This window comes from Ambystoma mexicanum, chromosome 5q, assembly GCF_040938575.1.
Source record: "Ambystoma mexicanum isolate Mex_15411 chromosome 5q, UKY_AmexF1_1, whole genome shotgun sequence".
NCBI classification, from domain to species: Eukaryota; Metazoa; Chordata; class Amphibia; order Caudata; family Ambystomatidae; genus Ambystoma; species Ambystoma mexicanum.
Window position 1 is genome coordinate 1,291,230,286 of NC_090933.1, and position 22,793 is coordinate 1,291,253,078.

A 22,793-nucleotide genomic window follows, 5' to 3' on the forward strand; every position below is an offset into this window, starting at 1 on the left:
GGGGAGCTTTCACTGCGGCATTTGATTGTTTCACATTGGATCATTCGATCTGTCAAGGTGAGATTATTGAAACATTTGTTATTTCAATAGGGTGTAATAACAATATCCGTAACAGTAAGCGACGCCCGTACGGACAGACGAAATCCTTATGGAACAACAAATGCAGCAACTGATGGCCGCAATGCAGACCATGTCCTTAGAGGTTCAGTACTTAAAACAAGATAATGTACAACTGCGACAGCAAGTCGCTAGAGCATTTTCAGACACTCCCCCATCTACCTTACACACGATCATGTATGATGGCGATCCCCATAAGCTCAAGGAATTCCTTGACAGCTGTACTATCCAATTTACATTCAAACCTCGTTTTTTCCCTACTGACAAAGACAAGGTGGGGTTTGTAATTTCCCATCTTTCGGGCCCTGTATTAGCATGGGCCACGCCTTTAGTGACTTCTAGTAATGCTATCCTTGATTCCTACCCAGCTTTTACAAACAGTCTCAAGACTATGTTCGGTAGAAAGGAAATTTCTGTTGCCACCCAAGAAAGACTCCTCGATCTGAAACAGGGTAGTAAGGATTTATTAGGGTACATCACGCAATTTAAACAGTCGTCTTCTGAACTAGGGTGGCCAGATGAGGGTCTTCTCAAACTTTTTCGCAGAGGGTTAAACCACAAACTCAAAGATGAGATCTCTAAAGTCCCACGCCAACCTGGCCGACATGATAACTCTTACTATGCAGATTGAATACCGTTTACAAGAATGGTCCTATGAAAAGAAGAAGAAGAAGGGAACTCGATCACATCCGGATTACTGTCCGGTAGTGGGAAAGTCCCACATCCCTACCAAAGAGCCTATGCAGGTAGGGGCCATAAGGGGACCGCTATCCGCTACTGAAAGAGAGAGAAGAAAGACTCTTGGTTTATGCATGTATTGTGGGTCCTCCTTTCATGTATTGAAAGATTGTAACCTTGTTCCTCCTCGGCGTACACCTAATCCGAAATCAGGAAACTTCAAAGCCCTACCGCAAGGGGAAGAACGGTAGGAGCTCACAATCCTATTTCCCCATTTCGAATGGGAATGTCTCTTGATACTGCAACTAGCCAGACAGTGGTGGTAGTGTCTTTATCCATGGTACTTTCTGAAAAAATCTTATCAGGCATTCCCGGTTTAATTGATTGTGGAGCCGCAGGAAATTTTCTGGACAATGATTGGGCTACAAAACATGGGATAACACATGTATCCAAAACCATTGTAACTCCCATCCAAGGAGTGGATGGAAGTCCTCTGAGTTCAGGTCCTATTAAGGAACAAACCGGATTGATTACCTGCATGATTGCCAATCATAAAGAGATTCTGGTGTTCGACCTTATTAAAGCGGTACATTTCCCTGTCATCTTGGGTCTCCCGTGGTTGCGACTTCACAACCCTTTCATTAACTGGTCGGCTGGGACTCTATTCCTGGGGTCCGAACATTGTGTTCATCATTGCCTATCGCTAGAGTCAGTAGGCATCCAGATCCCTACAGAAACAACACATCTCCCAGCAGTGTCCACAATAAATCAACTAGAGATTATTCCTCAATGTCATAGGAAGTTTCAGTCCGTCTTTGAGAATCCCGAATTTCCTACTTTACCTCCACATAGGAGGCATGACTGTCACATCGACCTACTTCCCGATCAACCTATTCCTTTTGGTCGAATGTATGTTCTTTCCCAAAAAGAAAAAACAGTATTAAAGAAATACCTCCAAACTAATCTACACAACGGTCTGATCTCTGCATCAGTGTCTCCAGCAGGCGCTTCTCTCTTTTTTATACCTAAAAAGGATTCCGACGAATTCCGTCCCTGTATTGACTACCGGGGTCTTAACAAAATTACCATAACCGACAAGTACCCGATGCCTTTGATTACTGACATCCTCAAAGCAGTCCGAGGGGCTTCCCTTTACACAAAATTCGATCTTAGAGGAGCTTACCACCTCATTCGAATAGCTCCCGGGGACGAGTGGAAAACGGCTTTCCGTACACCTTTCGGACACTATGAATATCACGTAATGCCCTTTGGACTGGTTAATGCACCGGCAGTTTTCCAGCAATTTATGGATCATTTGTTCGCGGATATATTGTTCCACTTTGTCATCATATACCTGGACGATATCCTGGTGTATTCCATCAACCCAGAAGATCACATTCGGCATGTTAACACTGTTCTTGACCGCCTCCAGTCTAACCACCTCTATTGTAAAGCCACAAAATGTGAATTCCATCAGGAACAAGTGACGTACTTAGGATTTGTACTATCATCGCAAGGCATCTCCATGGATCCAAAGAAAGTGTCAGCAGTTTTGGATTGCCCAACACCTTCCTGTACGAAAGACATTCAGCGATTTTTAGGATTTTCGAACTTTTACAGGAAATTTATACCCTGTTTTTCAGAAACCATTTTACCCATCACCCGACTATTAAAAAAGAGCGCCTCTTTTTCCTGGAACCAAGCTGCCCAAAGCGCCTTTCAAACACTGAAAGAGTTGTTTACTTCTGCTTCAGTTCTGATCACCCCTGTTCAGACCAAGCCATTCATCGTAGAAACTGATGCCTCCCAATACGCATTAGGAGCCGTCCTTTTACAACTCTCAGATCAGGGGGAAGAAAGACCAGTGGCTTATTTGTCTAAAACATTTAACACTGCAGAACAGAACTATTCTGTACTCGAGAAGGAACTTTTAGCCATTAAAAGGGCCTTCGAAGAGTGGCAACATCTGCTGTTGGGTTCTTCCTTTCCGATCAAGGTTCGCACCGATCATCAGAATCTTAGAATACTCCAGAATGTGCAAACCACAAACAGTAGACAGGCTCGTTGGGCATATTTTTTCCTTCCCTTCCGGATTGACTTCACCTTCCTTCTTGGCAAACACAATCTGAGGGCAGATGCTCTTTCCCGTAAGGATCCCAATACACCCTGCTTCAGTTCAGAAAAGATGTTTCCTAAAGCTAGATTCATAGCGGTCTTGACCGATTTCCTCCAAGAAGTACGAACAGCCACTCTTCAGAACAAATCGTTATGTGAGAATATTGCCTCCAAACATCATCTCACTGCTGAAGATGACTATTTTTTTTATGGATTATGGAACCCAAGTCCTAATTCCCGTTCCTTCTTTACAACAGGAGGTGTTACAGATGTGTCATGACTCTCGTGCAGCTGGTCACCGGGGTTCTCAATCCACTTTGGAGTTAATACAACGCTATTTCTGGTGGCCGGGTTAGTAGCTGATGTCCGCGACTACTTCGAAGCATGCAATATCTGTTCTCAAGCCAAGACTCCACGTAAGCCCCCATTAGGATTGCTCTCTAAAATGTCTATTCCTGACCGACCATGGCAGATCATTTCCACCGATTTTGTCTCGGATTTACCTCCTTCCGAAAATAGAACCACCATCATGGTCACTATTGATTATTTTACCAAATTGGCGCATTTCACTCCATTGTGCAAAATACGAGGAGCAGCTTTAATGGCCAAAGTTTTTCTCTACGAAATCTTTTCTCGACATGGACTCCCGGACACTATTGTGTCAGACCGAGGTCCCCAATATACGTCACTGTTTTGGCAAAAGGTTTGTCACATTTTGGGTATCAAACGGGCCCTTAGTTCGGGATATCATCCCCAAACCAATGGGCAAACCAAACGCCTAAATAAGACTTTGGAGGGCTATTTGAGATGTTTTGTATCGGCAGCCCAAGACAACTGAGTTGAATTGCTCCCTTTTGCAGAATTCGCCTACAATAATGCTAGACATTCTGCCATTAACACCAGTCCTTTTCATTGTTCTTACGGTTATCACCCCTCATTCGTACCTGCCGTGACTGTTCCTACTTCCAGATGCCCGGGGGTTGACAGTCTCATCACAGACATTCAGGAAGGTCAGAAGCTAGTCAAGCTATCTCTGCAAGGGGCTCAAGATCGAGCCAAGAAGAATGCAGATTGACGCCGACGAGATGCCCCTAATCCTATGGTGGGAGACTCTGTTTGGTTGGCATCTCGATTCCTTCCTCGTCATCTTGTCCCGTCAAAACTGTATCCCAAATATTTTGGACCCTTTCGAGACTTATCTTTGGTGGGGTCGGCCGCAGTCAAACTTGCCCTACCAACTTCCTGGTCATGAATACACCCAGTATTTCATATATCTCAAATCAAGATGGTAATACCGGATCGTTTCCAACGGATGAGGACGTCCCAACCACCTCCTATCCTTACTGATACTGGTTCTGAATTTGAGGTAGCAAATATTTGTGACTCCCGGTATAGGAGGGGAAGATTGCAGTTTTTGATTGATTGGAAGGGCTATTCTCCTGCGGAAAGAACTTGGAAACCCGCCTCTGGGGTTCATGCTCCCAAATTAATTCAGAGGTTTTTTCAACTTCATCCAGGGAAGCCTGGGTCTCCCCCCAGGAGGAGGGGGCATACTGTTACACATTGCGGGAGGTGGTCTCTGTGGGCCCGTAATCGCTTGTGCGGTTTGCTTCACCGTACTTCTTCCAGGAGGACTGCTTATTGTGATCTCCAGGCAGAGGGTAGCAGTCTAGTTGTTCCACGTTTTCCTGAGACGCTCGTAACCGCTCACATGATCCTTTAGCCGGAACCTGAGCCGACAGCAACCTGTGTCGCTTCTGTTTCCACAGACGCACCGTGAGTTCATTTCTATACTATCTTCTACCTTGGATTCCTTTGAACTTCTCTACTGTACTAACTCTGTACTGTCCTATTTCTCAGATCCTGTTACCAGCTCTCCCCTTCGACTCTAGTTACCACCGTGTTGTGAATTACACGCCGATTCGGCGTCTCCTTCGGCTACGCTAATTTATTAGCTTCGACTCTGTCATTGCTTGAATACCTGGTTCGAGTAAGTGCTTTCCTCTCTGGGTCTCTCCCTTATTTTCGCCATTCGGCACTTACCTGCTATTATTTCTAGGGTACCCGCCTTCCAGTTATCACACTCCCAAGACCAAAGACCAATCATCTATTGATCGAGCCCCGCCGTCTCTGGTTAGAGAACTCGATATTCTACCTACCGCTATACTATACGAATTCTATCTGTCTCTGGTATATTCTTACCTTGTCCGTTTGTGCACCTAGAAGAAGCCTTCCCGCCAGCCAACTTCTGCCAAGATTTGAGGACACTTCGGCATCCTTCCTGATTCACAAGGCTCCCGGAATCCACCAGGGTTTTTTCCCTCTCAAGGGTTTCCCTAGCCGTCCTGTCTTTTCCACCGGGTACTTCCATTCCGGCCCGGAGAGGACAGGGCAGTGACAGGGGAGCTTTCACTGCGGCATTTGATTGTTTCACATTGGATCATTCGATCTGTCAAGGTGAGATTATTGAAACCTTTGTTATTTCAATCGGGTGTAATAACAATATCCGTAACAATCCTTCTGAACTCTTCAGTTTGGCTCACTGCCTCGTTTGCCCAGATTGTGTATCCATCATGGTCACACCAACTGAGGAGCACTGCTGTGGATTCTATCTTTGAGGATAGGAACACGTGCATCTGGACTAGCAACAACCTAGCAGTCACTCTGAGTTCTTGCCTTGAATCCAACTCATCTCGTCATGGCTGGAGTTAGTCCTGCAATGTGGGTCCCTTCCTATCAGTAATTTTTATTACTTGGGGGAGGATGAGGACTTTTTCCCCCCAGATGCTGAATTTATAAAGCTGTTCTGATTTAATAGCAATAAGATAAGAGTGTATATATGTCTGCACATCAGATGACAAATACAATTCATGAAGCATAGCATGTTGTAACTAATATGGTATAGGACGATTTTACCGGAAAAAAAAAATGGTCGCAATGACCAAAAGTTCTAAAAATGCTACCACCAAAGGTTTGAACATCAAAAGTTCGAACCTTTGGTGGTAGCATTGTAAAAAGAAGCGGGGGCTGCGGGGGCTGTCCTCCACATCGCCCCGCTCACTACATTTCATGGTATCACTGTACTACCCTTGCTAGGACCCTGGTCATGTCCAAACTGGACTACTGCAATGCATTGTACCAGGGCACTAATCAGGGTAACCTAGACAAGCTCCAGATCATACAAAATAACGCCATCAGGGCAGCCCTCAACATTCCCAGATCGGCACACATTTCAGATACCAGGAAGAACCTTCATTGGTTGTCAGTCACCCAAAGGATCTCACTAAAATCGCTTGCCCTAACCTACAAATGCATGAATAACTTGGCCCCCACTTATCTCTCCTCACGTTTCACGCTATACACCCCAGTTCGCTCACTTAGATCTACCCTGAACCAGAGCCTACTGATACCGAGATACAAGCTCCAAACAGCTGGTGGATCCAGCTTCCCAGTCCTGGCAGCCAAATTGTGGAACGCTGTCCCCTTGACTATCAGAAACCTCCCCTCGCTCAACCTATTCAAACATAGAGCCAAATGTTGGCTAGTCACTACCAATGCCCAAGCTACATTCTGAAAACGTGATGCAATAACCTATGTATGGATGTACTATTCGAGAAACCATGTATAGTTGTACTACTTACCTATGCCTATTTCTATGCTATATTTATTGATTGATATATAATCACTGTATGCAATTTATGTAACCATTGCTTTCAAGATATGCGCACGGTAGCCCCCGGGCCTGGTTTGCACTATACAAATAAAATAAATACAAATGCAAATAGTGTGCGGGGTTTGCCGCAGCCTTCGTTTTAGTGTCCCCCGCATCGCCCCGCTCACTATACTTTATGGTATAGTGAGCGTGGGCTGCGGGGGACACCCCTGCAGCCTTCTGTTAAAAAGAAAAAAAGAAAAGAAAAGGACCATGTGGCGCCGGTTCTCGATCATGGAAGTGAAAGGGAACTGGCGCTGCAGGAACCCAGCATGAAGATGAAGGTAAGTGGGGTTTGTTTATGTTGGGGGTGTGGGTGGGGGTGTGCTGAGGGTGTGGGTGGGGGGTGTTATGGGTGTGTTGTGTGTGTGTGTGGGTTTGAGCATGTATGTGTGTTCGCATGAGCAAGGTGCAAACCTTCAGTAGTTTTTACCTTTCTCATGCAAACGTTTCGCCTGCTGTAGTTTCAGCCGCGGGCAAATCACATAGATTCACTAATATACAGTCCCCCTTTATAGACTTTCAGAACCTATTAAAATCATGGTTGTTTTTTCACTAACCACTTCCAACCGCATTTGCACGAGGGCACAGGTCGTGGGAAGGCATTAATGTTGCTAATATGTGCAAATGTATATGTCCAGTTTGCTACCCGTTCAAGGAAACTGCTGCATGTTATTAGCAGAGCGATTTGTCCACTAGCCGCGCACTTAATGTTAGATTATTTTAGTATTCGAATACTGGTTGTATATAATGTAGTTGATTTGTTTTATGTAATTAGCACATATATTCAATATTTTGTTTTACTTTGTTAACATGTGGGCGGGGCATGAGGGCAGGGCCTTGTACAATTGGGCAGAGTCTTGTGTGGCTATGGGCGGGGCATACATCTCAGGGTTTTTTAATTTTAAATGTAGGCAGGTATGTATTGGCACTGAATACTCAGAAGTACTGACATATAATTCGACAACAATCGAAAATGGCGCCATTTCCAAGTCGCAATTACAAGCCCTCGACTATCTCCTTACCTCTTTGGTGCACCTCTCCGAGGACTTACATAGGACCACCCCAGGCCACAAACTATTATTAAATTCTATTCTTGAACGGATTTCTCCAGTGCATCCTATCACCAATGTCACATAAATACTATCAGAGTTAGTCACTGACTTTGTGGATTTACCAGGCTCTGCTTTAAATGAGCGAAAAGTCAGTAGTCCGATGACAGCCACTAACAATCCTGATCGCATAGGAAAAGGAGAAGATGGGAAGAATTCGCTAATTTCTAATGAGAAAGGTGTAACTTTTGTGGATGAATATTGCACAAGAGAACCTGGTAACCGCTGTACTATTAAGAATGACCAAAACACTCATAAGGGACACAAGAAGCCTTCCAAACACAAGAAAAAGACTTCCAGTGCAAAAGCAAATTAGTCCAAATCATCAGCAGCACTTTCTGCTGTGGTGGATCTGACAGCCTCTGTCAGCGATGATCATGCCGTTAAATCTAAGAAAACCAAAATAGAGTCACCATAACTAATAACAGAGTAGCCTTGGCCCAGGCGAAGCACAGGACGATAGGGAAAGAATATAACTAACAACACCTGAAAATCGAAACGCAGGAATAGTGTGACGAATCATTGGATGACGTCACTCCTCCCTGGGGGAGAGACCTTCCCTGTAAGGCTAGGGTGGTGCATCAGTTAACCAATAGTCCCCCTAGGGATGGTAAGATGTGGGAGGACCTTCCAGGGGAGGATTCCCTTCCTGGGGATGGAGACATTTATTCTGTGGTTCCCTTCCCTGATACTCTTCCATCTAAAACCCCAAGCTGCCCATCACACCCTTATAACACACTTCATAGTGTTCTCAGACTTGAACCAGACCTCCTTAAATTCCGAAACTTCTCAAAACTCTGCTCTTCTCTACCTCCTTCCTTGCTAATCACCCCACTGCTGCTGAGACTGGTGGCCTGGTTCTCAAGGATACCAGGTCCTTCTACCCAGTCGACATTAGCACCCCACAGCAGTGCCCCCTGTGGGCCCCCTGACTGGCGGCTTTGTATCCCACATTTAGGGTTCATCCACCCTAGCACTTGCCACCCTAGTTCATCCTCCCTGGCTCCCCTTGGCACTTCCTCTGCCAAGCCCCACCAGTACTTGTCTATTACTTCCCTTCACTTCACTGCACTTGCAAATATGAATGCCACAAGGCCTAGTAGGACCACACTTGTATAATTACTGTTATGTTATATTCTCCCCTTGTTCCGTCCCACTTTGCCTTGTGGTACTTGGAAAGACTATTCTGTTGTATAATCGCCTAACAAATGCTCAATAAATACAACCACAAAGTTGCTGAGATTGGTGACCACGGCCCTTATGTGTCCTTCGGGCCCTGGCCTCCCACACCCAATCGCCTACAGCCTCTGCCCACCCACAGCTCTTGCCTTGGCACCCACTGGCCTATGTCACTTTAGGCCTACACTTACCTATTTATTGTAGCTGATCGCTCACCTCACACTTCCTACACTGGGCACTTACATCTGCTGATCACCCTCGAGCACGGACACTCCAGCACCTATCCCCCACTCCCTCTATCCCTCTCTTCTCCCTGCACTTGCACGTTCTGAATGCTCAGAAGGCCTAGTAGGTCTGTCTTTATCCTCTAGTGCATTCATTGTTTTTCAATCCCATGTTCCCTCCCTGCAGCTCTTTGGGTGCATTGACACACAATTTACTTGTTGTATAAGCGCCTTACAAATGTACAATAAATAAATAAAGAAAGAAAGAATATGTCTCATCTTTCTGCTCTTGGCCTTGTGCACTCACCTGTGGGGTTACCAAGGGCTCCACCTTTTCCTCAACTTTATTTAATATCTGTATTCAGCCTCCTATCCAACTCATCCACTCAGTTCTACTCTTATGCTGATGACACCCAGATCATTGTGCGCCTCAGTTTCACCCAACATGCCATAGCGTTTCAGCTCAGGGGGTTGCTTGGCGGCGGTGGGATATTGGATAGATGACAATTGGCTCAAATTGAATGGGACAAGTCAGAGGTACTGGTGGTCGGTTCTCCTTCTTCTTTTGTTTCTCCATCTCTTTGGATGTCCTTGTTCGGGATCTTTTGCTGGGTCCCCTTCCTTTACCTGTTAACACTTTGAAAAAACTGGGCTTCAAAACGTCTTCGTCTCTTTCTACTGAGGCTCAGGTTAGTGCTATCTGCCAAGTCGGTAACCTTTAATTGAAGATTCTCTAGAAGGTTTTACGATGTCTGCCTCTCTCTCTCCGTGCCCCAATGGAGGCTTCTTTAGTTCTTCGTCGCATTGACTATTGTAACTCACTTTTTCTTACCCAACCTCATTATCTCACTCATCGGCTCCAGCTTTTGCAAAATGTGCCTGCTCATTTCGCTACCGACCCTCCCTATGGCTCCCACATTTCTCCGGTGCTTCGCTCCCTCCACCGCCTTGCCGCCTCTGAGCGGTTTAAATGCAAATCATTAAGAATAGTTCATTGGGCGCTCTATGGTCAGGGTGTCGAATACGTACAATTTATGTTTTTACTGTACCTTCCAGGGCGTTCTTTATGATCCCAGAACGCGCAGTTTATTTCTTTTCCCCATTTCTGGGTAACCAGGACTGGCTGTCAGTCTTTTTCCGTTGCAGTGGGCAAACTCTGGAACTCTTTGCCTATTACTCTTAGAGCTACTGAAGATCATCTCCAGTTCAGGCGCTCTTTGAAGACCTCCCTGTTTTAGATATTCTCTTTGGTTTTTGCCAATATCTGTTATGTTCTTAGCACCAAGATGCCTCAGGTGGACACTCGCTTTATAAATACACGTAATATAACATAACAAATATGTTATTTTGTGACACAGTAAATTCCTCAACTACTGAGATGAGGAGGTCCTTCGGAGGCATGAAGATCAATCCCTTGAAAGTGATAAAGGACTCTGACAATCCGCCGGGAAGAAACTGGCAATATTGTATAAAAAGAGACAATGGACTTAACAAAGTGGCAAGTTCAGCTGGCAACAGCAGTAGGAGTGGAGCAGACCGCAGGCAGGAGTTACAAACTATGAAGGCAGACTACAGAACGGAGGACGCCGGCATCAATGGCATCAATGGAAAGCTATGAGAGTCCTGCGAGGGTCCAGCAGGAGCAGACCCGACGATAATCCAAGAATGAAGAAACGGTGGCATGACCTTGATGACACCGTGCAGAGATGAGGACCGTGGAGCCATCGCAGAACAGCAGAAACAGAACAGAGAAACCAGAGCAGCTGTGAAAACGAACCCCAGTCCCAAAAAGAACCAGTGACATGCCGTAGCCCAGAAGGAAGGAAAGAGAGGCACAGTAGACCGAGTGGGAATACGGGGAAGGCAAAGCGAAAGGTGTCTAGCAAAGGAGAATGTGACCTGTGCATTGGAGGAAATCTCCCTCGGCCCAGTGGCAGATATACGGCTACTGGGGCAAAAGACTGTGACCTGCTCATCAGGAGTGATCTCCATCGACCCAATTGCAGAGACAAGGCTACTGGTGAAAGAAACTGCAATCTGTGCATCACAAGTGATCTCCCTCTGCCCAGTGTTAGAGACCATGCTACTAGTGGAAAAGACTGTAATCTGTGCATTGAAAGTGATCTCCCTCTGCCCAGTGTTAGAGACCATGCTACTAGTGGAAAATACTGTAATCTGTGCATTGAAAGTGATCTCCCTCTGCCCAGTGTTAGAGACCATGTTACTAGTGGAAAAGACTGTAATCCGTGCATTGAAAGTGATCTCCCTTTGCCCAGTGTTAGAGACCATGCTACTAGTGGAAAAGACTGTAATCTGTGCATTGAAAGTGATCTCCCTTTGCCCAGTGTTAGAGACCATGTTACTAGTGGAAAAGACTGTAATCTGTGCTTTGAAAGTGATCTCCCTTTGCCCAGTGTTAGAGACCATGCTACTAGTGGAAAAGACTGTAATCTGTGCATTGAAAGTGATCTCCCTTTGCCCAATGGTGGAGTTAAACCCACTGGTGGAAAGTGCTTTAATCTCGACGTAAGAGGTGGCCTCCCTCATTACAGAAGCAGTGAAGAAGCTACTGAAGGAAATAACTGTGTGTATGGGCCAATAGTTAACTCCCTCACACCAATCTCATCAAAAGTGATACTGTTTCAAGTTTTGAATTATTGGTAAATCATCTGTGAACCAAAGAGAGAGGATCTTTGGACCATTACCAAGGGTGGAAAGGCGGGAAGTGCACCCTGAGCATTTGTTAGGCGCTTATACAACAGAATAGTGTTTCCAAGCTCAACAAGGCAAAGTGAGAGGGAACAAGAGAGGAGACTATAACATAACAGTAATTCTGCAATCGTGGTCCTACTAGGCCATGTGAAATTCGGTCTTGCAAGTTCAGTGAAGAGAAGGGAAGGAATAGACAAGTTCCTCCCATTGGGGAAACTGTGGCAGGAATTCCAACGTCTGATAAGTATTTGTTGATCATACCATTTATACTAGGAGAACTGAGACATTGGGCCTCATTACGAGGCCGGTGGTAGCTGTGCCCTTATTAAGGGCATGGCTGCCGCCGGTAATGATTTTTTACTGGGCCCAGGGAATGGGCAATTACCGGGTCATGCCGACCTTGCCGGACCCGGTAATTGCCCGTTCTATGGGCCCGGTAAAAATGAATCCCCATTCCCATTGAGCCCCATAGGGCTCAATGGTAATGGGGAGGGAGCTAACAACGGGCCCGTTAATAACAAGCCCATTGTTAGCTCCATGGTCCCCTCGCGGGACCCGGAAAGGACGTCTGGTTTTACCAGATGTCTTTTCCGGGTACCGCGAGGGAGACTCGTAATAGGGCGGAGTAGGTTTAACAGCACCGGCACCATTACCGATGCCGTTAAACCCATTCCGCCCACCTCGTAATGAGACCCATTCTCCTAGTTTGCAAATCGGACCCTAGACTAACCGACAAACCAACACTTTGGAAATCATTGTTGGAACTGAATCAGGAGAAGGGAGTCATTCTCCTAGCGTCCCGATTTGAATTCTAACTGTTTATTGTTGGAAGGTTAAGACCCTTTGTTAATCAGGAGGAAAGAGTCATCCTCCTGAATAGTATTTAGTGATTTTCTGTTAGCAGTGATAGGGCTAGATCAGGAGTTTGGACAGAGGCCGGATGTATTAGTTGAACTGACATTCTGACTAGACTGACCCGAGATTATTGTTTGTTAGGCAGGGGAATCCCTCTAGAGTTAGGGATAGTTAGGTTTTTTTTTTCTTATAAATAAATCTCACTTTGAACAATGCCACCTTTGTGTCCAACTCCTGCTTCTGGTGCTTTGTCACAATATAGATAACAGGAAATAAGATAAAACACACCCAACATTAGGCTATATGGACCAACTAAGGCAGCTGATAAAACCAAGCAGATGGAAGCAGTGGAAACTAGCTCTCCACCTTCACCCGAGTTGTTTGATAAAATCCATCTATCTAGAGGGCACAGATTTGCTCTTTATGGATGAGGAAAGTACCACAAGAATGACATGAAGTCAGATTACTCACCACCGTAATCCTGATGGGAACTTCAAATCGATTCAGCCTCAACCATCTGGCCGAATTGTTCTTTGCAGTGATATGCCCACCCCGAGTAGAGGATCCTTGGGCCATACTGAATCTCTCGATCCACTTAAAAACATTGGAATCCAACAATCGCATAAAAAACGAACAAAGCTGAAAATCACAAAAGAAGAGAAGATTGCAAAAAGACCTTATGAATTCAAAAATATCTTCGCCCACAGTGATGACTATTTTTTAAATTGAACAGCAGTTATACGGGGGCGCTAGAGAGCCCGGCCAAGATGACCATAGGTCCATGAAGCTCTCCAGCACCCGACACTATCCGGCAGGTTATCAGGTAAGCTCCTGCTCTGAACCTGTGCACTGGCGGCGGTGATCTAAGACTGAGAGCGTTGGGCCCCCAACTTTGAAAACTCGGAGTGTAACGGTGCCATATTCACGGAGAATATTCACAGAGATCGCGCTGTGTCTGCGGGCCGAGTCGGCAGCGTGGTGTGGAGGAGGGGCAGCCCTGCAGAGAACAGGAGCGGAGGGCTGTCTGTGCTTGTCCCTCACACAAAGACGGAGGAGCGGAGGGACAGTGTGACCCAGATTGGTACGTGGTGTGAGACTTCTGGTCTGGCGGCTCCTGTTGGACGCCTGTGATCCATGGTCCGTGGTCCGGTGTGACAGTGCAAGCAAGCAACGTGCGGGGAGGATGGAGCCGCCGCCGACAGCAGTGGAGTGGGGTGAGTCCTCGCTTCCCCCAGGACGCCCGGCCAGGGTGGAGGAGTGGTGGCTCTCTGGGGGACGGCTGGCTCGCGCGCACCTTTGTGGGGCTGAGGACGTGGTGAAGAGCGGCCGGGATCTCCAGCGGACGGCTGTCGCCTAAAAAAGAGACTTTGATGAGGGCGAACGCCCTGGGCACGGCTATGCCAGCAGGGCGACAGTTGAGAATCACGTGCTTCAGAGTTTGCTAAGGCCCCATCAGTTACTGGGTGCTGGCCCAGTGGGGAGTTTTTCTACATGCCTGCGAAAAGCCGCAATGGGCTTAATCCAAGAGGCAGTAATTCAGTAGAAATCCCCTGGAGCCCTCAGGTGGAGTTACCTGTTCGAGGTGGCACAGGTGTAGGGAACCTAAGGCAATGATCCTGAGGTCCTGCCCTGGGGAAGCTGGTGTGGCGATGGCTGTGCTTCGGTTTGGTGACGTGCCCGGCCCCCCGGTGAAGGCTCCAACTTGGATTGCCCTGCGGAGAGGTGTCGGTTCTGGCGTGAGGATCGGGGAAAGAATCCTGGATCGGAGAAGCACGGGGAGAGCCCTCATAAAATCACAGGTATTGGGATGTATCAACAGTGTGTGCTGTACTGGCATTGCCCTGGGGCCTGCCTCTCTTTTGCAGCATGTCAAAATCCGGTAAGGGGCATAAGCAGCCATCGAAGTTGCACTTTGAGGTGTCAGCCCAGACTAAGAACTGCGCAGTGATGGAAGATCTCCCTGCGGCACAGGTCTCGGGGGCGGACCCGGATCCTGCCACCGCCTTTCAAGACATCAAAGCTATGCTCATGCAGCTTCAGTCGGGGATACAGTCTCTAGATGGAAAGCTTGATACCGTGACCTGCAAGGTGGATCATATGCAGGTCCGTCTGGACAAGCATGGGGAGAGACTGGATGAGGCGGAGGGTCGGTTGTCCGGAGTCGAAGATGTTGCGGCCTTGGTCTCTGGAGTAATGTCCGGGGTGAGGAAAGCCCTGAAAGAACTTAAGGAGAAGCAGGAGGATCTCGAATCGAGGTCAAGAAGAAATAACATACGGATAGTGGGCCTGGCTGAATCGGCTGACCAGAGGGACATGGAATCTTTGGTTGAAAACATAATGTTTGAGACGCTGCGGTCTGAAGGGTTCTCCCCGGTGTGTGTCGTGGAGAGAGCACATAGAATTCCTAGCGGGAGGAAGCCGGTCCCAGGAGCGCCACCTAGACCGCTGATTGGGTGTCTCTTGAACTATAGAGACAGGGACACGGCGCTCAGGAAGGCACGAGAAAAACGCATTGTCACCTACAAGCGGGACACCATCAAATTCTTTCCTGACTTGTCCGATAAGGTGCAGGCGGCCAGGAGAACATTTTTGGAGGTGAAAAAACAGATGCATGATAGGAATATGAAATATGCCATGTTATTTCCGGCCAAGCTCCGAGTTGAACATAACGGACTGTTTTTTCAGTCTCCGGCATCCTTTCTGGACATGTTGCCAGGGGCCCCCGAGCAATGGGGGAATAATGCTTGAATGGGTGTCTGAGTGTGCTCAGTTGCTTGAATGTAAAGGTTCACTGCCTCATTGGGTTTCGCTCGTCTGAGCAGGAGTTGTTATACTTGGAGCGGTATGCTGGAGGGTCGGGTTCGCAGCCGCTCCCGAAGCGAAAGCCGGTTGCAAGTATGCCTAGGGAATGTGGGGGCCGAGAGGTTGGGGTACTCTGCGGGGGCGGGAAGGGGTTGGTTGGTCGGGGGGAATCCACATCAACATGAAGGGGTTGGTTGGTGTGGGTGGGGCGGAAGCTACATGATGGCTTGATATTCGGTTTTCAGTATGGCGGTTGGGAGGTTCTGCAGGAAGGTGGGGGGAGGGAACATATGTTCACTGACAAGTTGGGGTTGTTGGTTGGGGGGTGAGTGGACTTGACACACTTGTATTGGGTACTCTTGAAGACGCTCTACCGCACCGATTTGGGAAGGCTGGTCAACTGGCGGACTGTATAACTACTAGCCTAATGTATGGCGTCACTTAAATTTTGTACGTGGAACGTCAGGGGATTGAAGTACCCCATAAAGCGCCGTAAGATATTGCTGTATATGCAGAGGCATAAGGTTGAAATAGCATTTCTCCAGCAGACACACTTAACGAAGGACAATGAAGGGGCCTTTGGGAAAATATGGGGCTGTCACAGGTATTTCTCGTCCTATTCCACATATGCCTGGGGGGTTTGCACATTGATTCATCATGGGGTCGGGTTCCATCAGACCAAGGTGATAAAGGATGAAGGAGGTAGGGGGCTCATAGTGCAGGGCACTATACAAGGGAATCTATACACATTAATAAACTATTACGGACCCAACAACGACACGACACGGTGGAGCCTCTCGATTGGGTAGATCGGCAGCTTGGAGGTCTGTCGGTCGGGGAGGTGATCTGGGCGGGGGATTTCAATACTGTGATGCAACCCGAACTAGATAGATCTAGAGACGTGCAGAGTAGCGGGAACAGAGGGATGTGTCGTCTGCGGGAGGTGGCATTCCTGTGGGATGTCGCCGACGTGTGGAGAGTGAGACACCCAGGGGCACAGCAATACATTTGTCACTCCGATACACATGTGTCGGCCTCGAGGTTGGACTTTTTTCTTATCTCGCAATCATTGCTGGGTAGGGTTAAAGAGGTCGGGATTCTTGCTCGCGCCCTTTCGGACCATGTATCTGTGCTTCTTGACCTGGGAGTAGGAGGGCGGACGTGTGGCGGTTCAAGAGTGACGGCCTTTCAGATACGGTATTTAAGGATGGTTTACAAACAGCGATCAATACCTTCCTCGAGTAAATGTGGGCGTGGTGCAATCTCCAGGGATACTCTGGGAGTGCCTGAAGTGTCTGATAAGGGGCAAATGTATATCCAGGAAGGCTGGTATTCTCAAATTAATTAGAAGGGAACTGGCGGCTAAGGAAGCAATCCTACAAGAGCTGCAGGTGGCCAATCCGGCTCCCTCAGACCAAATTCGAGCTGAGATCCTCAAGCACCGACAGGAGTTCCAAAAGCTAGCGCTAAAGGAAGTTAAGTTTTTGGGAAACGTGTCCACTTTGCAGCAATATGGGGAAGGCAATAAGCCCAGCCGTACACTCGCAAGGGCGACAAGAATGGACAGTTTTATGTGATTGTAGATGAGCAGGGGAATAATACATTTGAGGACATGGAGATAGTCCAGCAGTTTTTCCGGTTTTATAGTCGCTTGTACTCTTCGAGTCTACAGGCATCCTGTGGAGATATTGAGGATTATTTAGATATGATTGCGCTGCACTGGTGCACGGAGGCCCAGAGGGAACATCTGAACCGTCCATTATCGCTAGAGGAGGTACTAGATGTGATAAAGTCTCTACCGTCCGGGAAATTGCCGGGGCCTGACAGGTTCACGGCGGAATTTTATAAATACTTTGCGGACTCTCTGGCACCTTATCTGCTAGAGATGTATCGGCACAGTTTAGAAACAGGACTTCTGCCGGACTCATTGCAGGAAGCTTTGGTAGTGGTTTTGTTTAAACCCGATAAACCAGGTAATGAGTGCTCTTCATATGCCCAATCTCGTTAATTAACATTGAAAATAAGATTCTGGCGAAAAGTTTGGCCTCGAGGCTATCACCCTTTATGCCGGAGATGGTATTAGCGGACCAGGCAGGATTTATCCCAGGCCGCTCTACCTCATATGGTCTTAGGAGAATGTTCGGGTTAATGGCGGCGGTGCCTCCAGGGGACTCGGTGGTGGCTGCCCTATTGGACGCCAACAAGGCGTTTGATTCTGTTGAATGGCTGTTTATGTTCTCTGTCCTTCGTCGTATGGGAATGGGGGCCCACTATATAAATATGGTGAAATTATTGTATACACAACTACAGCGAGAGTAAGAGTAAATGGCCAACTAACGTCTACCATCCCTCTAGAGAGGGGAACAAGACAGGGATGCCCCTTGTCACCCCTACTTTTTGCTTTGGTGATCGAGGCATTGACGGAAAGGGTTAGGGGGATTAAATTGTATAACCATAAATTAATAATTTCACTGTATGCCGATGACATGGTACTGTTCATTAAGGTCCCTGGGGTGAATCTAGATCCGGTGATGTGGGAGGTTCAGAGATTTGGAGAGGTGTCGGGGCTACAGGTGAACACATCTAAATCAGTCTTGTTCCCACTAACTGAAGCCACATCCCAGTTTCAGGACAAATGAGGATTTCAATGGCACATGACTTCCACAAACTACCTGGGCATCTCTATTGTGAGGGAGCCGCTGATGGTGTACCATAATAACTACCTTAAAGTTCTGGACAGGGCCAGGGAAGCCTTGGGTAGATGGAAACAGCTCCCACTGAATTTATATGGGCGGATATCCGTGGTAAAGATGACGCTTCTCCCGAGATTCCTTTATATCTTTCTGAATGACCCTGTGGCGGTCCCCGGAGATTACTTCCGCAGCTTGAAAGCTGCTATACTGCAATTTATATGGGCAGATAAACCGGCCTGAGTCTCGTGGGACAAGTTGGTGGCCCCAGTGTTAGAGGGTGGTTTGGCGCTGCCGGAGTTTGGGGCGTACTATGAGGTAGCGCAAGCTGGGTTTTTGGTGTACTGGCACATGTTACAGCATGACAGGAGCCATATTGAGGTGGAGAGAGCGGTAGCCACGCCTAATCTGCTAAGGTCGGTTATCTTGTTGGCCCCGGGTCGAGTAGAATCCCTGAGGAATTTGGTGGAAGTAACATGTAGGGCCTGGACTAAACTAGAACAGAAAAGGAAGGATGGAATCCTATACTCACACCAGCTCCCGGTTATATACACGCCAGGGATACCCCTTACTAGTGAAAAAAGCTTTGTAGACATGACAAAAAAACTGGGCATTACGTGCTTTGGAGAACTGTTCCCTGGGGGGAAGGTTCGTGTCTCTGGAGGAATTGAGGGGGTGGGGGATGCTTTCAGCCCTGGATGTATTTCTTTACTTTAGGTCTCAGGGCGAGTCTCTGATTGTTGTTTAGCACCTTCCCCGACCAACCGCCGATATCCCCCATTTTGGATAAGGGCCTGATGGGAAGACGCATAACCACAGGGTTGTACTCAATGTTCATTCAGTCCAGGGGTATGGGAGTGTTGCATCCTCGGGGAAAATGGGAGAGGTCATTGGGGAGGGAGATCTCGGTGGATGCATGGAAGTACTGCTGTGAAGGAATAAAGAAGGCTGCTATCAATGCTGGGTACAAACTGATCCATTTCAAATATAGCCAACAATTTTATTATACGCCTGCCAGGATTAAGGAATTCTTTCCAGGTGCCACAGGGAGATGTAATAGGTGCCACCTGGAAATGGCGGATTTCCTTCACGTTGCTTGGAGCTGTCAGATCATACGACAGTTTTGGGAAGGGGTGTTTGAAACGATTGGTGGGATTATAGGCCAAACAGTAAACCCGGACCTAATGATGGGATTGTTGGGCTATACTAAAGAGGTTCCTGGAGGAATGCGAAAATTGGTGACCCTGCTCCTCATATTGGCTAAGCGGAGAGTGGCCATGCTATGGGGGAAAGGAAATGCCCCAAAAATTTCACAATGGAAAGATGACATTATGCATTGTAATGACATGGAGAATGGATGGGGATCGATGAACAGGCAACGGTGTTATGATACGGGTATGTGGGACGCGTATACACATTATTTACTCCAACTACCTGCTATTGAAGATGCTGGGTCCTTGGCAAACGGCACTGGATGAAAGACTTAGGTGGACAGTCCTGGGGCCAGCCCCTTGACGCTGTTCACAGGACGAGTGGCGCTGGAGGTTTGGGAAGACTGATCAGTGGTAATAATGATATAATTGTCAACGCAGACCGTACTTACAGAATTGGCGATTGGGGTCCAGATATAGTGTGTCAAGGGAGGGGCGGAGGTGTATTTTGGGGTTTGTTTGCATAAAGTGATGGTCGTATGTAATTCCTTTAAGAAAATTAATAAAAAATAAGTTTAAAAAAAGAACAGCAGTTATACGATATTTCATCGAATTGTGCCTCTGCGTTCAATAACCTCTTCCGATATAGATTTCGTTGAGATTTTGGAACAAAGGAGATTTGCTAGCTCACGCATTCATTTTCTCTCTGAACACATAATTGACTTCATTGTGATGCATGATGCTGATTTTGGGTGCTTGGGCTATGATTGCTTTATTGAATGCATACATAACAACAGACACATAGACGCTATAAGTGACAACATTGCACAGACCTCACAAATGACTCATACATTGTCTCATACCCAGGTGTGGCGTAGTAAGTCTAAGTCTGCTCCAGAGAGCATGGCCTCTCTAGAAGAACCGAGAGCCAACCTTGTTATCATGAAAAACGCGACTGCAGCAAGAAGGCCAAAGAATAGATGAGGATGGGCGAAATGTTGGGATGCATGTGCAGTGTCTGTGAAGGCATCAGGAAGCAGACACAGACAACTGAATAGTGTTTGGGTTACAATTAAGAAGGGATTTGGAAAGGACCTACCTTGCCCTATGCTCATGTGGGATTTCCCTACCAAAATAAAAGTAATGATAGTCTGTGTCAGGAAGACTGAAGCAAAAATGTCTGTCTGAGTCCAAACCCTATACTTACCCTCACATGGAACTACATATAATGTGTAAGGATGTCAGCACCAAATGATAAGTGTTCAAAGTAAATGTTCAGAGCTCCTTCCAGTTCTCGGTGGAAAAGGGATTTCCCTTCCTCTAGGTTCAAATAGTTCACTTTAATGAAGAGGGGTTCCACTCCCCAAGTCTTCAAGTCTTTAAATGTTCCAAAATATCTCAGCTCCATGGCACACTTCCTAGCTCTTTAGGTTTGGTTATCATTCAACAAATTTCAGTTCCTCTATTTCGGTTCATATGCCCTTTCCTTGGTTCTCTCACACAGTGGCTTTCCTTAAGTGGGTGAACTCATTCTAAGCGCAGTTGTTGGACCGCACAGTCCACCCATTACAGATCACGCAACTGACACACCTTACTTGGGTTTGCTCCATGTCAAAGTTTCAACACATGCCCTTGGTGCTTGTTATGGCTTGCTTGGCCATCGTTCATTTGCTTGAAGAAATCAACCTAGGCTTCCCGTATACTCTCCTGCTAGGAAACTTAGTTTCAGTCACAGTTCTTTTGCACAAGCCATCATAAGCTTCCCAATGCATTCTCCTGCTAGGAAACTTAGTCGATGTCAAAATTCACTTGACCAAAGCATATGGTGCCTTTTTCCAGGGTTTCTTTATATCTTACTTTTGTGTATAGTTTTCCGTTTCTCAACAATGCATGTCTTTCAGTAATCCTTATTTATATCTTCCAGCACTTGTTTAACTCTTGGCAAGGCTTGTTTGCCTCTTGACAATATTCATTGCAAACTTGACTCTTAGTAATGCTTATTTGTCTCTTAACAGTGTTTATCACAACCTTGACTCTTGGCAATGCTTGTTTGCCTTTTCTCTGACCTTTCATCTGCTCAATGTTTATTAGCTTTTTTTCATACCAGTGACATGCCCCGGGGTCCCTTTGCCTTCGGGTAGACTCACCATCTTCCAGTCGCTTGTCTGTCGGCTTCGGTGCGACACTGGAAAACCTCCTTTGGTTCTCGCTGGTTTGCGCCACCAACCACAGCCTCAGGTTCCTTTTAAAGGACTCCACTTCACCCTTTTGCCTTACCTGGAGCCCCGGTGAGCACTGTCTGTACAGTCCGGCACCGGCGAACGCCCAGGAAGCTTCTCTCTGCTCCCGGTGTCTTCCCAGCATTACACAACGCCAGTTCTGCTGCTCCTGGCTCACCCGCAAGTCTCGACCTTACTTCTCTCTGGTTTCTGTTCCACTGCTGCATCTTCCCCGGGTCTCTGCCTCTCGTCCCGTGTCTCACTGTGTTCATCAGCGGAAACAAAGTCTCTCTCTTGCCATCGGTTCCTCCCTTTAAAGTTCCCGGCCTCAATTGAAGTTTTAGAAAGACTAGACCACTTCATGTCAAAGTAACAGTCTTTCTTCCATGTTTGATGGCTCCTCCTCATCCCAGTACTAAAGTTATGAGTGTGTAAGAGTCAGTAAAGATAGAAGGTATGACTCTAGTATGTCTCTTTCTCATCCCAGTACCTGACTGATGTTTGCTGGGAGAGGCTTTAGGTGAAGGGACTGGCATTAGCCTCCACATTCCGGGGGGACATTAGGTTCATTACAAAAGGAAAATGGGGAATACCGCATGTCACCCAGGGGTGACTCATCCACACTCCCCAAGTCTCCTCCACCAAGGTGATCCTCCCTCGAATATCCACCCCCAGGGTCAGCATCTGATAGCGACAGCCTTTGCCTGGCCGCCTGGTGGGAGGATATATCGGGGAAACAAATGAGGACGCCCTCAGATTCGTCACACGTCCCAGCCAGGCGAAATGTTCAGGTTGAGGAAAACCGATTAGAGTGCAACATCGTGGGAGCAGAGTGAAGGTTGTGCAGCGGACAGCACATACATTGGGCCTCATTATGAGGTTGGCGGTCCGGTAATAACGGAGCCGGTAAGGCGATAGCATTTACCGGCATCCATTACCGGTCCGCAGTATTACGACCCTAGATGCCGGTCCTACCGGCATCGACAAGGACCCGATGTGGCCGCGTAATACCGGCATGCTGCAAGGAAGTCGATATCACGAGTCAAACGGACATGTACATACCGGCATCCAGATGCTGGTAAGAAGGGCCACCTTGATGCCGGCAATATCGGCATTGCGGATCACCCGTTAACAGCAATCTGCTGTGTAACCAGCAGCCACAGGTGCACACAATCAGCACAGGTGGAGGCAATGGAGTCAGGCCCAGCACAAAAAGAGCACACCCAC